Source organism: Canis aureus, chromosome 5 (genome assembly GCF_053574225.1).
Source record: "Canis aureus isolate CA01 chromosome 5, VMU_Caureus_v.1.0, whole genome shotgun sequence".
In the NCBI taxonomy this organism is placed as follows: Eukaryota; Metazoa; Chordata; class Mammalia; order Carnivora; family Canidae; genus Canis; species Canis aureus.
In genome coordinates, this window is record NC_135615.1 from 24,091,524 (window position 1) to 24,107,376 (window position 15,853).

Genomic DNA, 15,853 nt, shown 5'->3' on the forward strand with positions numbered 1-15,853 from the left:
TAAATAACAGGAATACTAAAGAGACCTACCCTGGCAGTGTGCCCCAACATTTATAGCAGCAGTGTCCACAACCGCCAAAATATGGAAAGAGCCCAGATGTCCACTGAAAGATGAATGCATGAAGAAGAGGTGGTATATATGTATATACAATGGAATACCACTTAGCCATAAAAAGAATGAAATCTTGCCATTTGCAACAATGTGGATGGAACTAGAGGGTATTATGTTAAGCGAGATCAGTCAGTCAGAAGAAGACAAATATATGATTTCACTCCTACGTGGAATTTAAGAAACAAAACAGATAAACATAGGGGGAAGGAAGGAAAAATAAAATAAGATAAAAACAGGGAGGGACACAAACCATAAGAGACCATTAGAGACTCTTAACTCTAGGGAACAAGCTGAGGGTTGCTAAAGGGGAGGTGGGTAGGAGAATGGGGTCAATGGGTGATGGGCTTCTTAATGAAGGGCACTTGATGGAATGAGCACTGGGTGTTTTTTTTCTTTTTTAAAATACTTTATTATTTGAGATAGAGGGAGCACAAGTGGAGGGGGAGTGGAAGAAGGAGAGGAAGAAGCAGGCTCCCTGCTCAGCGCTGGGGCCTGATCCCAGGACGCTGAGATCATGACCTGAGCTGAAGGCAGACACTTAACCCACTGAGCCACCAGGAGCCCCAGCACTGGGTGTTCTAGGCAGCTGATGAGTCACTAAATTCTACCTCCGACACAAATAATACACTACATGTTAACTAAATTGAGTTTAAACAAAAAAAAATTTTTTTTAAATCCTTACAATGTGGATCATTTACTTGTCAACATTCAATTTGCTCAGGTATTCAATGATTATAACACACGTTGCAAAAGTAAATGGAAACATTCAATAGATGTTTTTTAAAAGAAGTTCCTAAGCAGTTCTCTACCAGTGTGTTTAGTTTCATTTTATTATATACACATTTCTCCTTAATGGTTTTTCCAAGAGAGAGGAAAAGGGAGAGATGGAGAGAAGAGAAAAGGGCAGGAGAGGGGAGAAAAGAAAGATTTTCTCTTGAAAATTATCCAGGTATTGTTCTTCGACTTTCCTTTGTGCCTCCTTTAGACACAACCACAATAAAGTTAAAAATTGGTTCTACCGGTTATATCAGTGCTCCTACCTTTATCAGGTTGCCCAGATATTAGGAGGACAGAAGGGGCAAAAAAGCAGGGTTATGCTAAGGGGGACAGTAGAAAAAACAGAGTGCCTCAACTAAATGTGTGACCTCTTATGGTAATTTAGTGACTTGTCTAACAAATGATGATTCTTACATTTGCTTTCAGCTCAAAAAGCAAATGAAAAGTATTCTTGAGTTTCTAGGAAGGCCCAACCCTACCATCCAACACATACACCCCAGCACCATTATGGTCATGCCACCCTCTCTCACTAATACATATGCCTGTACTAATCATTGCAAACACTTTATTTTCCAGCACTGTGAGGAAAAATTATTTGGTAATTGAAATGTCAGAGTAATAAGAAGTTAACATATATGCCAAACATAAGCATGTAAATACTTACTACCAAATTTTTACCAAAAGCAATACATTTGATTTTTGGTGGCTCAAAAAGCATCCGATGATTTTAGGTATTTTGGGGGCATCATTATGAGTTACGAATACACTGCCTATGTGAAATATCTATTGGTAGAACACCCATCAGAGAAAGCTGAATTTTCTAAATCTTTAAACATCATCTTAAGCTATTTTCAATTGAACACAGAGATGTGTTATAAATTCTTTTTTTTTTTTTAAATTTATTTATGATAGTCACACAGAGAGAGAGAGAGGCAGAGACACAGGCAGAGGGAGAAGCAGGCTCCATGCACCAGGAGCCCGACGTGGGATTCGATCCTGGGTCTCCAGGATCGCGCCCTGGGCCAAAGGCAGGTGCCAAACCGCTGCACCACCCAGGGATCCCTGCGTTATAAAATTCTTGCACACATCTTCAAAGGTTATAGAAATTGAAACTAAGTCATTTATTCCAAGGTTCTATCTGGTAACAGAATTTCTTTTTTCTTTTTTTAGTAACAGAATTTCTCATAAAAATCCAACTAATCTGGATCTGAAATGTGTCAGTGTTTTCTTTGTTCTTTTTTTTTTTTTTAATGTAAACTCTATTATGTCCAACATGGGGCTTGAACTTACCACCCCGAGATCAAGAGTCGCAAACTCTACCAACTGAGCCAGCCAGGCACTCCTGAAATGTGTCATTCCTAAGCTAAGGTGGTATTTAACTACAGAAGGGTGAATTAATTTAGCACAGGATTTGCCAAGATTTCACCAGTAAGGAAGAAGGCAAACCACCTGGAATGTGGAAGAGCAAAAGCAAAACCTCTTGGATTTTATTCTCAGATCTGTTTGAATTCTTAAATGTCAGTTTTACTTTCGCAAGTCAAGTAATTATATCAATGACCTGACTTTGTGGATGTGAGCATGAGCTTAAATCTTATTTCTGTGGTGGCCTTACAAATGATCCACTCCAACTTATTCGATGCAAAAATGTCTTACCTGGTCTCCACGGAAGATGGTCATATAGACCAGGCATGAAAGGCTTCAATGACAGAAGATATGAGCAATGACTAGCAGGCAACAGCCCGTTCGATTGGAGGACCACTACCATTGTCAGAAAGTCATTTTGTATCGAACAAAAATCTGCCTTATGCGGACTTCTACTCCCTGGACATTGGACCAACCAGCATAATACAAAGTAAGTCCAGGCCCTTACCTTGCTATGGCTGACGTTCCAAATTTGCTTAATAAGCATTCACAGGCTTAATCCGCACATGGATAAATTAATTTTAAACAGTGCAAACCTATTTCTTGATCAGAAACAATAAGTGGCTATTGGCAAATTCTGGTTTGGGATCATGAGAGGGCTGAGTAAGAACCCAAGATTGCATCAACTAAAATTATTATCATCCTGGAAAAAGAACTCAAAGTATGTATCCTATTAAGAGGAAAAGAACTCAAAGTATATATCCTTTTAAGAGGGTAAAAGAAGCTCCTACGCCAGAAATGGTATTCTGATTTGGTAATTCGCTAACATACAGAAAATGGAAATCGATTTAACCTTATCACATAATGCAGGAGTCTGGGAGTGTCTTGATGCTCCATTCGAGTCTGAGGGGTGACCGAGTGCTGGCACTTGCACCTCCCTCCCATCCCTGCCAGCTCAGGTCAGGCCCTTCTTGTCTTGTCTCAATTACAGCAATGCTGCACTCCGCAGAGTACAGGATTTTTGTCTCTTTTGTCCACCACTGTGTCCCCAGTACCTAGAATACTTGCTGAATAGCCTCCTACGTGGTCTGACTCACCTCTTTACACTGCAGTCCCACTACCACCACGGTTTCTTTCCCAGCAGGAAGTCACTCTCCTGCTTAAAACCCTTCCCATACAGGACAGAGTTCCAGCTCCCAAATGAGAAAAACATGGCCTTTCAGAGTCTGGCCCCCACTTACCCACTGGTATCATCTCCCATCACCATGCCACTCACACGCAAGGCATATGAAAGAGTTCACAGTTCCCTGATTTTTTCTGCTTCTCTGCCCTTGTCTCTGTTTTGTTCTCCCCTCTGCACAAAATGCCTGGCCACAGTTTTGCTCTGGCAAATACTCACCAGACAGTTTCACGTCTGGCTGAAATGCATGTCCTGTGTTAAAGTTCTTTCCTCTAAGTACCCAGTAGCACTTGGCTCTTTCTGCAAAGTCCTATAATCCTCCCATTCCAGTCTATCTTGCATCAAACTTCAGCAAAGGTCTCTATTTTATTTTTCCTTGTGAGCGGCACATAGCAGGCTCTCAGTAAATGTTCGTTGAAATGAAATGAAAATACAGCGTAACGAGGTATTTTAAGGTCTAGCAATTGTAAAACACTTTCTGCTCTGTAGGTGACAAAGCCAGCGGTGCTAGTAGTATTTTTTTCTACAGCTCTACGGCACTCCTCTCCAGAATCTCGAACTCAACTTTCAGAACTTGTTTTGAAAATTAATACTGTTTCTTTTGTCATCCCTAAAAGATCTGGGTGTCATTTTGTAACACGCATTCTAGCATTCCATCCTCATATACAGGTCAAACCTTCCAAATATTTTTCTCTGGATGAAACAGACTTCACTTTTTAAAAAACAGAGTTTAATTCCTTCCTTTTCATTTGGATTTACTAATCCCATTGATTCCAAAGAACATATCAAATAACCCAAGTGTCTATAAAATTTGGAAGGGCACCTGGGTGGCTCAGTGGTTAAGCCCTCTGCCTTTGGTTCAGATCATGATCCTGGGATTCTGGGATAGAGTTCCAAATGAGGCTCCCCACAGGGAGCCCGCTCCTTCCTCCACCTGTGTCTCTCATGACTGAATAAATAAAATCTTTAAAAAAATTTCGGAAAAAGCAGGGCTAGGAGAAGAAAATACCCACGCATCCTTACTTAAGGGAGAAGGTTCTGTAGTACAATGGCCAATTCCTTTCAAGAATAAAGCCTGTTTTTGTTTTTTGGAGGATTTAGTTGGATTCCATAGCATAATATGCAACTTGAGATCAGTTACAAAAAAAAAAAAAAAGAGGCTATTTTTATAATGTTGTGTACCATGTACAAAGAACCACTAGAATTGGCCCAGTTCTGAAAAACAGATCAGTCACTTGGAAGATTCCAGTCACTGTCCTCTCTCTCCGGGCCACATTTAAACTTCACTTACCTTCTCCATTCCAGGACAGCTCCTGGCCTCAGCCTCTGCTCCAGGATCTTTCCAGCCCAGTACAAACTGGGCAGGCATATCCTGGGAGGTAGCCAGGGCTGCCTAGCTCTTCTCTCCTTCAGCAAAGAGCAGGGGGAGGAGCTGGCTCCTGAGTTAGTAGGGATGCCCTGCTCAACCAGATCTGAGGCTCTGAGGTCCCACCTAACACCACCTTCACTGGCGGACGGTTCTGTTTTCCAGTTCATCCTTCCACAGCTCTGGGGCATACATTTCCATACAACAGTTTTCCTGGAGGAGGAGGAGGGGGTGGAGGAGGAGGAGGCCAGACCAGAATCTGGGTTTCGTTTTCTCCCAGCGATGTTTACTCCGCCTCCAGCTCACACCTTTCCGACAGTATAAACAATTCCTTTGGGGTTCTCAGCCTCCTTGAGTGTTCACCGTGTATGTACGTACATGCCCAGAGACAGACATGGAGCTGGTGGTTGTTTCTCAAAGGTGTCCCTTTAACCACTCCCCACACAGAGAGGAACTGGCTGTACAATCATTCCCAAGCTGCGGGAGGATGTCACCCTTAAACCACCTCCGTGCCCTACAGAGGAAGTCACCTGCGGTCAGCCGGGCCGGTAAAAGAGGGGAGGGGGGCGCTTGGGGAGGGCCGCCCCCCCTGCCCTTTCCCACCAGGTCAGGATCCCCCCCACCCCGCCCCACCCCCGGGCCTGGAAACCCTCCCCCGGGCGGCGGCAGCGACGGGGGGTCTAGAGGACGCCCCATCCCCATCCCCCGCCACCCACACCCCGACAGACTCGGGGTCGCAGGGAAAAGGGGGGTGGGGCCGCGGGAACCGCTTCCAAGGACGCAAGGGAGCTGCCGCGCCCCTGCCCGCCCCCGGCCCCGCTCACCCCTGCCCGCGCTCCGGCCTCGCTCGGGGTCACTGCTTCCTCGCCATGGTGCCCGCGGGGGGAGGGCTCCGGACCCGGATGCAGACGCCGACCTGGGCACCGGCGGGGGGCGGCGGCAGCGCGCTCGGGGAGCCTCGGGCGGACTCGCGGCCTCGCGACCCCGCCCAGCGCCGCTCAGCTGACCGCCGCGCCCGCCTCCCCGCCCCGCCGGGAATTTCCCGGGCCCCGCCCCGAGGCCACGCCCACCCGCAGCCCCGCCCAGGCCCCGCCCACCCGCAGCCCCGCCCAGGCCCCGCCCACCCACAGCCCCGTCCCCGAGGCCCCGCCCACCCGCAGGCCCCGCCCCCTCCTCCCGGGCGCGGTGTCCCACCCGGCGTCTCTATCTAGGAGAGGTCCCGACCCGGGAAAGCACGGCTACGCGGGCCTGTGAACGGCCGTAACCCGTCGTGATCATTTAAATAAATTATCAATTAAAGGCTATTGCGGAGTCGGTCTCCTCCGCTGGGGTCCCTCTAGGAGGCCGGAGCCGCAGGGGTCGCTGCGCCCCACGGCAAGAGGAGGCCGTCCGAGGCATGCTTTGCGCGAACCCTCCACCTCTGTTATAAGCCTTACATCTAGATGGAGTAAACTGAGCCTGCATGGCTTTCCATCCGACTTTGCCCTTAAAATAGACCTTTCAGGGCAGCCTGGGTGGCTCAGCGGTTTAGCGCCTGCCTTCAGCCCGGGGTGTGAGCCTGGAGACCTGGGATCGAGCCCCACATAGGGCTCCTTGCTTGGAGCCTGCTTCTCCCTCTGCCTGTGTCTCTGCCTCTCTCTCTCTCTCTCTGTCTCTCATGAATTAAAAAAAAAAAAAAAAAAGACCTTTCATTAAAAACACAAAGCCTGCAGGATTTTTGTCCCAGGCGACAGGCCAACTGTTGACGCCGGCATGGTTGGGGTGCCCCTGGCAGGTGGGATTACTGGGGTGACCTGGATTGTTTAGGCAAGCAGAAGTATTGATCTACTGTACCGGAGGAGGGAAGATGCCTCCGGATTAGGATGAAAAGGGAGGAAACCAGACGAGGAAGGAAAAAGAACCACAATAATTTGCATCCTAGGCACAGCGAGGAGGGTTGAGCAAGGACGCAGACCCAGGACACCGAAGGCAAGTGATAGTGAGGTCAAGGTCTGGGCAGGGTCTCCTCCCGGGCGGTGCAAGACGAGAAAACAGAAATGGGAGAAGGGGAGGAGGAGAGGGTCTGAGAATAGGTTTGTGCCAAAGATCAAAAAGAAGTTCAAACACCAGACTTATACCCTAACTCTAACCGTCAACCGTGACCCCAGCAGAAACCTGGGGTTTTATTCTCTGGAGCCTCTGAACTGCAAAATACCAGGCACATGCCCTAACCCTAACCCCTAACCAAGGGGGGGGGGGGAAGGACTTCATATGGGGAAAGAACTTGATTTAGTAATGAAGATGCTGACTCTGCTCCGTGGTCATACGCAGCACGTGGCTGTGCGTCCAAACTGCCCAATGGTTGGAAGGCAAGGCAAAAAGCCGAATCCAAATGGGAAAAGGCCGATGCGCCCTCTTCTGGGATTTCCGAAGGATTCAGTTTCACTTTCAATACCGACTGCTTTGGTCGGGCTCCCCCTGCCCGGTCTTTTATACCACCTGTGAGTGAATAAACTCTAGAATTGGGCAGAAGGGTAGCGAGGCAGCACCTGATCCCACACTCAGTTCCCCGGGGTCTGGCAGGGGTCTCTGGGGTGAATCCCACTCCCGCTGGGTTTCCTTCTACTATTTTAAACCATATTAAGGTAAGATAAAATGAGTATAAGAGGATTTGGGGGCGGGGAGGTGCAGGAGGAAGGTCGTTTACAGGCTGCCCTCAGCTGAGGAGTACTGAGGTTGGAGTTGGGTTTCTGGTGAAGGGAGTTAGGGAGGGGGGCCCTGAGGCATCGCGCACCCCTGCCACTTCTTAGCTTCTTAGCTGTGTGACCTTGGGCAAGTTGCCTGATCTCGCTGGGCCACATTCTCTTTATCTGTAAAATCCAAAAAGTCCTGAGAACCCAAAGGCTTTCTTACTTCGTTTGGTGGCAAAACCTTGACCTAAACCGATGGAAAGTTACTTGCAGTCTTTAGACCACTTCGTGGGATCATTTATTTCATTGAAGATGCGTTAATTGGTTTGTATGAGATCTGCTTCAGACACTCTTGGGGAGGTATGTTATATAAATTACATACTTTGCAATACATTACTGTATCACCTTTTTAGATATTAAAAATCCTCAATGAGTTTTTGAGATTTTTGAATTCTTAAAAATTCTGAATTCTAAAACTGGAGCTTATTCCGAAGGCTTTAAATAAGGGATCTGGATCTACAGCTCCGACTGCCGAAGGCCATTGTGAGGATGAAGGGCTAAATCAAGTAACAGTAACACTGGGGCACAGTGTCATTGCTATTGTTGCTGGTGGGACAGCCTGCCCTGCTTCTTCGCTTGCCTAGTCCAGGGTGGTGCCTCCTCCCTCTCGCACTTCCGTGAGTAGATGGAATCTAAGGGTAGATAAAACTAAAAGTATAACACGCTTTTAGTTGTTCACTGTTGTGGTTTTGTGGTAAGTGAATGCAGAGCAGTGTGGCAGGATATTTACTGAGATATTCACTTGTTTGACGCTTTCTGTGCTGCTCCCCACCCTCTCACCCCTTCTGTTTGGAGAAGGCAGTTCATTCCTTGGTTCCTACCTCAAGGGTGTTTGCAGGACTCTTGGACAAACTATCATTCTATACCTTATCTACCCCAGGTGTCCTGGAGGGAAGGGGGGAGAAGCCAGGTGGTATGTGTCAAAGCAAAATGAACAAGACTTTTAGTTTCTTTTTAAAAAGATTTTTAAAAATTCATTTGTGAAAGAGAGAGCACAAGCAGAGGGAGAAGCAGACTCCCTGCTGAATGGGGAGCCTGACTCAGGGCTCGATCCCAGGACCTGGGGATCGTGACCTGAGCCAAAGGCAGACGCTTAACCATCTGAGCCACCCAGGCGCCCCAACTTTTAGCTTCTAAGAAAAAAAGGAAGAAAGTTTTATTTGAGCCCAAGTAAGGACAGCTGCCCTGGATACACTATCTTCACAAAGAAGAGAGTGCTCCTGAGAAAGAATGTTTGATACAGGGTCAACATACAGGTTAAATAAATACATATATTTTTTTACATCAAGGGTTACAATTCACCATGACATAAGACATTTCAGAAACTTACAAACTCTTATGTTTTAGTATGTACACAGTTGTGGGCTTAGAGGTATGGGAACTTTTTTTTTTTTTAAGATTTTATTTATTTATTCATGGGAGATACAAAGAGAAAGAGAAGCAGAGACACAGGCAAAGGGAGAAGCAGGCTCCATGCAGGGAGCCTGACGTGGGACTCGATCCTGGGACTCCAGGGTCATGCTCTGGGCCGAAGGCAGCGCTAAACCGCTGAGCCTGCCGGGCTGCCCAGAGATATGGAAACTTAGGGAGATTCTTTAACTCTAGAAATGTTTCTTTTAGGTAATTTGCTAATGAAGCAGATGTATAAAGTGTGCTCACAGCAGAAATAATGCCTGTGCTCTGAAGTTTGGTTAAATCATTCTGATCTTGGTAAAAGTTAAAAATATAGCTTCCCTGAGATCCCAGGAGCAGAGCCCACAGCAGTGTAAGTTGAAATTTTCTTTATCAGGTGGAGAGCTTTCACAGCAGATGAAGGGCAGCATGGGAGGGGTAGAGGTTGGTGGTCTCAGGAGCAACACAGAGTCGAGCCTCAGCCCCTTTGCCTATAACCATACTGTGATTGAGGTTATCTGGCCTTGGGGTGACCAAAGAAAAGACATTTGTCAGTGCCTCTCAGAGGTTGGCATTGACACAGAGGAACAGCTTAAGCTTCGTAGATTATAAAGTGAACCTAACGACGTGGAGAAGTTTTTGAATAATGTTCTCCAAACCTACTTTGGCTTCCTTTTGAAATGATTCTCTGCAGTAAACAAACTTTTTATTTATATAATCATTCAAACTTCCATTCACATCTGCATGATTATGTAGGCTAGTAACACATAGGAAAATTGCAGTAAGGTGGTAACAAAACCCCATACCATCGTAACATGCTTCCAGTGGAAAATTTTTTGTTTGGAGTATTGATTGTTTATTGTTCAGTTTATTATTTTTCACTTGATTAAATACTTTTTTGTTGTATTAAACCATGTATGTTGCAACTTAACAATAAAGTCTATGAAAAAAAAACACCTCAATTATACTATAGGTCTACCTGTAGTGTGATTTCATATGTATGAGATGTCTGGAAAAGGGAAGGAGAAACAGAAAGCAGCACTGTGGTTACCTGGGATTGGAAGTGGCTTTGACTGCAAGTGAGTTCAAGGGAATTTTGGGGGGTGATGAAAATATTCCAAAACTGATAGTAACAATCATTGTATGGTGCTATTGGCCTAATTAGAAACATTGAGCTTACAATGAGTGAAATATATAGAATGTAAATTATACCTCAGTAGAGCTGCAAAAACAACACCAAAAAGCACCCTGGAGCCAGAAGCAAATAATCCTGAGGTCTGATGAAGGGTACACCCCTTCTTCTGTTGGATGGGTGGTCTAGCTCCATGGCCATCATCCCCTCTGCGGCTGAGCTGGGTCTGGGCTTCCTTTGAATTTTAGTTAGATTCAGTTCATCATTGGCTCCACATATTCTGAGGATGGGTTCCTTGGGAAAGTTCAATGGCATTGCTGCATGATCCAGCAGTTCCACTCCTAGGTATACACCCCCAAGGATTGAAAACAGGGACTCAGAGGAGCCTGTGTATTTCTTCTAATGGTATCTGCCATAGGAGGAATGAGGTGTGTAGTGGAGGCTTCCATCGGAAGAGAGCTGTGGGACCAGAGTCTAACCTGCCACCAGTTTGCAAGCCAAGTATCCTGAATGCTAGGAACAATGACTCTGCTTTTAAAAAGCCAGAGCACAGCGTGAATGTGGTCTGTTTTTAATTCCTCTCCTTTGCCTCATGACTGTAAACCTTGAAACAGTGAACTCTTTGGGGAGGAGTCAGTGTTTATCTTTAAGGGGATCATTGGTCCTCTGTGAATATTAAAAAAACACACACACCATAGTGATGCTACTACCTAACCATTAATTCCTGCTCCTCTCCATTAAGTACATACAGACACTATCCTAGACTCTGGCACATTTTCTCTCAAGTCAAAGCAGAGCGTAGATTACACCTTCAATTCTTATTTCTGTGTTTTGCTATCGAACTGTTAAAAATTCCTGAAACAAAATTTTCTATCAAAGTACTTATTAGTCAGAACCGGTGATTCGGGAACATAATCACTCTAAGACACCACAGCTCTTCATCATGGTCTGCAAAGCATTGCCATTGTCTTCGTTGTATGCCTGGTGAGTGAGAAATGGCCTGGGTGTCTCATTTTCTACAGAGTTCCTTGCTTCTGATTAAATAGTTCATCTGTCACTGTTGAAGCCCATGTGATTGGTCTTTTTTCCATCTCACTTACTCTTTTCTAGAATAAAATTTCTCACTTCTCAGAAGTGCAGGGTGGAGTAGGGGACACAGTTCTGGGTATCAGGCTACCTGGTTCTGACTTGAGAACACAAGAAAGGGACAAAGTTCCTTGGGCTTTGGCCTTTGTATCAGTATCAGTAGAGACGCTGGGGCAGGTGATCTCTTAGCTTCCTCCAACACTGAAAAAGCGGCATTCCTTTTGGTCCATTATATTTGGTATTCTGTTTTAGTAGATGCCAAATTAACTGAATTTCAGTTTAGACTTCTTTTTTCATATGTTAATCACAGTTCTCCAGAGAAACAACCCATAGGATAGATGTGTGTGTCTGTACAATTTTTAAAAAATATTTTTAAATTTATTTATTCATGAGAGATACAGAGAGAGAGAGAGGCAGAGACACAGGCAGAGGGAGAAGCAGACCCCATGCAGGGGGCCTGATGTGGGACTCGATCCCGGGTCTCCAGGATCACACCCTGGGCTGCAGGCAGCGCCAAACCGCTGTGCCACCGGGGCTGCCCGTGTCTGTACAATTTTATTTTGATTTTTCAATTTGAATTATATGTATACAAAATAATATATTTATTATAAGGAATTGGCTATGCCAATAGAAGCTGATGAGCTTCTTGATCTGCAGTTGGCAAGCTGAGGTCCAGGAGAGCTGTTGGTGTAATTCCAGTCCAAAAGCTGGCAGGCTTGAGACCCATGAAGTTGTTCCTGAAAGGCAGGAAAAAACTGATGCCTTAGCTGAAGGCAGTCAAGCAGAAAGAACTTGTTCTTATTTGGGAGGAGGGGTCAGCATCCAGTTGTATTCAGGCCTTCAACTGATTGGATGAGACCCACCCACACCAGAGCAATCTGCTTTATTCTGTCTTATTCATTTAAATGTTAAAGTCATGCTACAATTCTCTTATGGAAATATCCAGAATCATGTTTTTCAAATATTTGGGTACCCCATGGCCCAGTCAAGTTTTAAGCTGACACGTAAAATTAACTGTCATATTTCTATAAAGCTGGGTTAATACTTGGCTAGTTAAATGATCATAAGTGACTTTGCAATTTGAAAAGTCGCAGGTGTCTTGAAAAAAATGTATTCATTCATGGCTTCCATATAGACTATGATAAACCTGGACACAAAATCTTAGCTGGACTGTCCCTGACCTTCTGTACCCACAAAGCCTCAGTGCTCCCCTCAGCACACTACATTCACCCTTTTCTGGTTTTGTGGACAGAGGTCCTATTCCCCTCATCATAGGCCAGTAGACAGTTACTAAATTTATAGACATGATATTCTGCTGAGAAGCAAATCAGCTTTCTCTAGGGTTGGTCTCCTCAGATCTTCGCAACTGTGGATGCCAGAAACACATTTCTTTCTTTCCTAATGTCCATGGGTCAATTCTCCAGCTAATATAGCATTAAATTTTGCAACCAATGACTCTATTGACATTCCTGTCCTCATCCATTCCTCTTTCTGGTTCCGTTGGAAACTAAGGGAAAAAATGACTTTGATTACACAGGAGTCATTCCAATGTGGAAGTCATATAAAGCAATTCACACAAAGCAGTTTTCACCAAGTTAATGTGATCCAACCCCAGGGAGGGGGGAAAAGTCTCAGCCAAAATACGCTTCTTGCAGAGACAATTGGATATTCATGGAATATTATGGCAGTGGGGGCCAAGCTTTGAAAAGCTGGCTGTGAACACTCTAAGAGGAAGGTCTATTTGTGAACTTGGAAGTGCTGAGGCATTATTTCCCACTGCCATGATTTCAGAGATCTTACATAAATGTAGAGCTTTCCCATTCAGTGGGTCTTATTGAAATTCTGGGAAACTGCTTCGTTCTGTTTATTACAGAAAAAAGAGAAGAATCTCTGTGGATCTTTTTATAAAACCATTTCCTGTGCCTTGGCTCATGTCCTCATGAATTCCTTTACTCACCTTCAGTGCAAAAGTATATTTTAGTTGATTCTGGCTTGGTTGGCTCAAGCATACCTTGTTTGCCTATGTGTTCATGAAATATCACCCAGCGACTTCTCTCTGCCCCCCTACACCCTTTCCTTCCTGCTCTGATCTCCCACTCCCTGATTTCCCAGCCTCACTCTCTGTGTGTGCCATCACCTCTCCCACTGGAAGGCTATGTGATAGGGAAGTGACACCTTGGTGTGCTTCAATGCAGGCTGTCACCCTTCCAGACCCTTTTGCATTTCAGATCATTTCTAACATTGTGATAAAAACTTTGCCTGTTAGAGGAGTTCCAGGGATCCACCAGCAGGGAGGATTTTGTTTCAGATTTGGGCCTTTCCTAGTAAGCTTGAAATCGGGGACCTCCATCTCAGCTACAAATAAAGTCCCATATTGGACTCTGTTATGAAAAGGGGGGATACATTTGGGAGTTTTTATACAGGTGGAGCAGACAATTTCAGGATGATGAGATGTGACAGATGAGAAGAAAAGAGTAGTTGAAGACAATTACGAATTTCTGCCCTGGGTGACTGTATAGACAGTAGAATCATTAGCTGAGATGGGAGCACAGATGGACATTCGTGTTGGTGGGAAGATGACTAGTCCTATCTGAGGAATTTGAAGAACCTACGGGGCAGGTGAGTGAAGTACTTGTGGGATAGGTGAGTGAAGTATCTGTGGGGCAGATGTGGGAAGCACCTGTTGGGCAGGTGTGGGAAGTACCTGTGGGATAAATGACTGAAGTACCTGTGGGATAGATGAGTGAAGTACCTGTGGGGTAGGTGCGGGAAGTGCCTGTGGGACAGATGAGTGAATTACCTGTGGGGTAGGTGTGGGAAGTGCCTGTGGGACAGGTGAGTGAAGTACCTGTGGGATAGATGAGTGAAGTACCTGTGGGGCAGGTATGGGAAAGGCCTGTGGGGCAGGTGTGGGAAGCACCTGTGGGGCAAGTGTGGAAAGTACCTGTGGGATAAATGAGTGAAGTACTTGTGGGATAGATGAGTGAAGCGCCTGTGGGGCAGGTGTGGGAAGTGCCTGTGGGATAGGTGAGTGAAGTACCTGTGGAGCAGGTGTGGGAAGTGTCTGTGGGGCAGGTGTGGGAAGCACCTGTGGGATAGATGAGTGAAGGACCTGTGGGACAAGTGTGAGAAGCGCCTATGGGGCAGGCGTGGGAAGTGCCTGTGGGATAGGTAAGTGAAGTACCTGTGGGGTAGTACCTGTGCCTCTTTTTGTGTGTGTCTCTCATGAATAAATAAATAAAAATTAAAAAAAAAACATTTATAAAGATAAAAAAGGATTTACATGCTAAATCTTAAATAATAAGATTTATTATTATTTTATTTAAAAATTTTTTAAATTTTTTATTTATTTATTCATGAGAGACACAGAGAGAGAGAAGCAGAGACACAGGCAGAGGGAGAAACAGGCTCCATGCAGGGAGCCCGACGTGGGACTCGATCCCAGGTCCCCAGGATCACTCTCTGGGCCAAATGCAGCACTAAACTGCTGAGCCACCCAGGCTGCCCTGGTTGTGTTCTTTATTTGATTACATATGCTCATACATGCTAAATAATAAACTTGTTATATAAAACCGGCTCTCTACAGATTTGGCCATTATATGTAAGCTGCAAGATATAGTTTATATGGTCAGCTATATATTTCTTGGACCTTACTCAGACCCTAGAGAATTTGAGGAGAAAATTTATTCTAAACCTAATTCTACATGTATCTCAATATTCAGTTAATAAAAGGATGCTTTCCTCTTTCTCATCCTATCTCGCTGATGCTGCTTATTGCCTCATTTAATTCCTTTGCCTAATTTTTTGGTGACAAGAGCAGGCAGGTGAGAGACAACCTGTCTCATAATAGTCACCTGGTGGCTTTGGTTATTTCTAGAATGTCATCTGTGGGAGATCTTCAGCTTAGCTTCTATCCCTGGGGCTCATGTTAACTTTCAAGATCAAAAACTCATTTTTCGATATGATTCATCCCACTTAGTGTCTGGTGCTAATTATAGCCGATATTGACTCTGCTGGATTTTAGGGGATGTCTTCCCACCATGTTCCTTCCTTGTGTTTGTAAACACTGGTTTGCTCATTTCACATTTCCCCTTCGTTGATTCCAAGATTTGTATCTCTGCTATGGACTTGGAATCCTTCTATCTTTGGAATAGCATGTAAATCCTTTTGATCCTTCTCAGCACTGTCTCTAAACTCTTGAATCTTTTTATGATAACTAAGAACCAATGGGGAAGAAAAAGCCAATAAAAAATGACTTAGTGGTGGGTTGTCTGGATGGCATTCAGTGCCCCACTCTTGGTTTCAGCTCAGGTCGGGATCTCCTGGGTCTTGAGATCAAGCCCTGTGTGGGGCTCTGCGCTCAGCCTGAAGTTCTCTTGAGTTTCTCTCTCCCTCTTCCCCTGCTCCTCCTCTGCAGCTCTCTCTCTCCTTTCTCTCAACTAAATAAATAAATAGTCTGGGGAAAAAAAAGACTTAATGGTGAGTAAGACGGCCCAAACTTTCTGTATATAAATTTGCTAATGTGAATTTACTGTGGTTTAGTCTTGCGAGGATTTGCCTGAGGCCGCTCCGCACGATTGTGCAGGCTATTGGTGGCATAGTGGCGCTTGGCCGTGGGGAGCAATGCAGGCTGCCGGGCAGCTGGCACTTTACACAGCACCCAGCCGTGCACTGTGGAGTGTGACTGCCTCTCCCCAGGGAAGCAATTCCTTTTTCTA

At 45.2% G+C, this 15,853-nt stretch overlaps 1 protein-coding gene and 1 long non-coding RNA gene across 4 annotated transcripts in view; one reads left to right on the top strand and one right to left on the bottom strand.

Moving 5' to 3' along the window:
* Positions 1–5,783, bottom strand: part of OPTN (optineurin) — a 41,934-nt gene extending 36,151 nt beyond the window's left edge. For 2 of the 3 annotated variants that reach the window (XM_077897215.1, XM_077897214.1), the window contains exon 1: positions 5,621–5,783. The gene's annotated coding sequence lies outside the window, so the exon portion shown is untranslated. The remainder of the gene's footprint in view (positions 1–5,620) is intronic. The other variant, XM_077897212.1, reaches the window with a different exon arrangement.
* Positions 5,784–7,215: 1,432 nt separating this feature from the next.
* The window catches only part of LOC144313839 (uncharacterized), a 39,493-nt gene continuing 30,855 nt past the window's right edge, over positions 7,216–15,853 (top strand). Inside the window, exon 1 of the long non-coding RNA XR_013379448.1 lies at positions 7,216–7,420. This is a non-coding gene — a long non-coding RNA (uncharacterized LOC144313839). The remainder of the gene's footprint in view (positions 7,421–15,853) is intronic.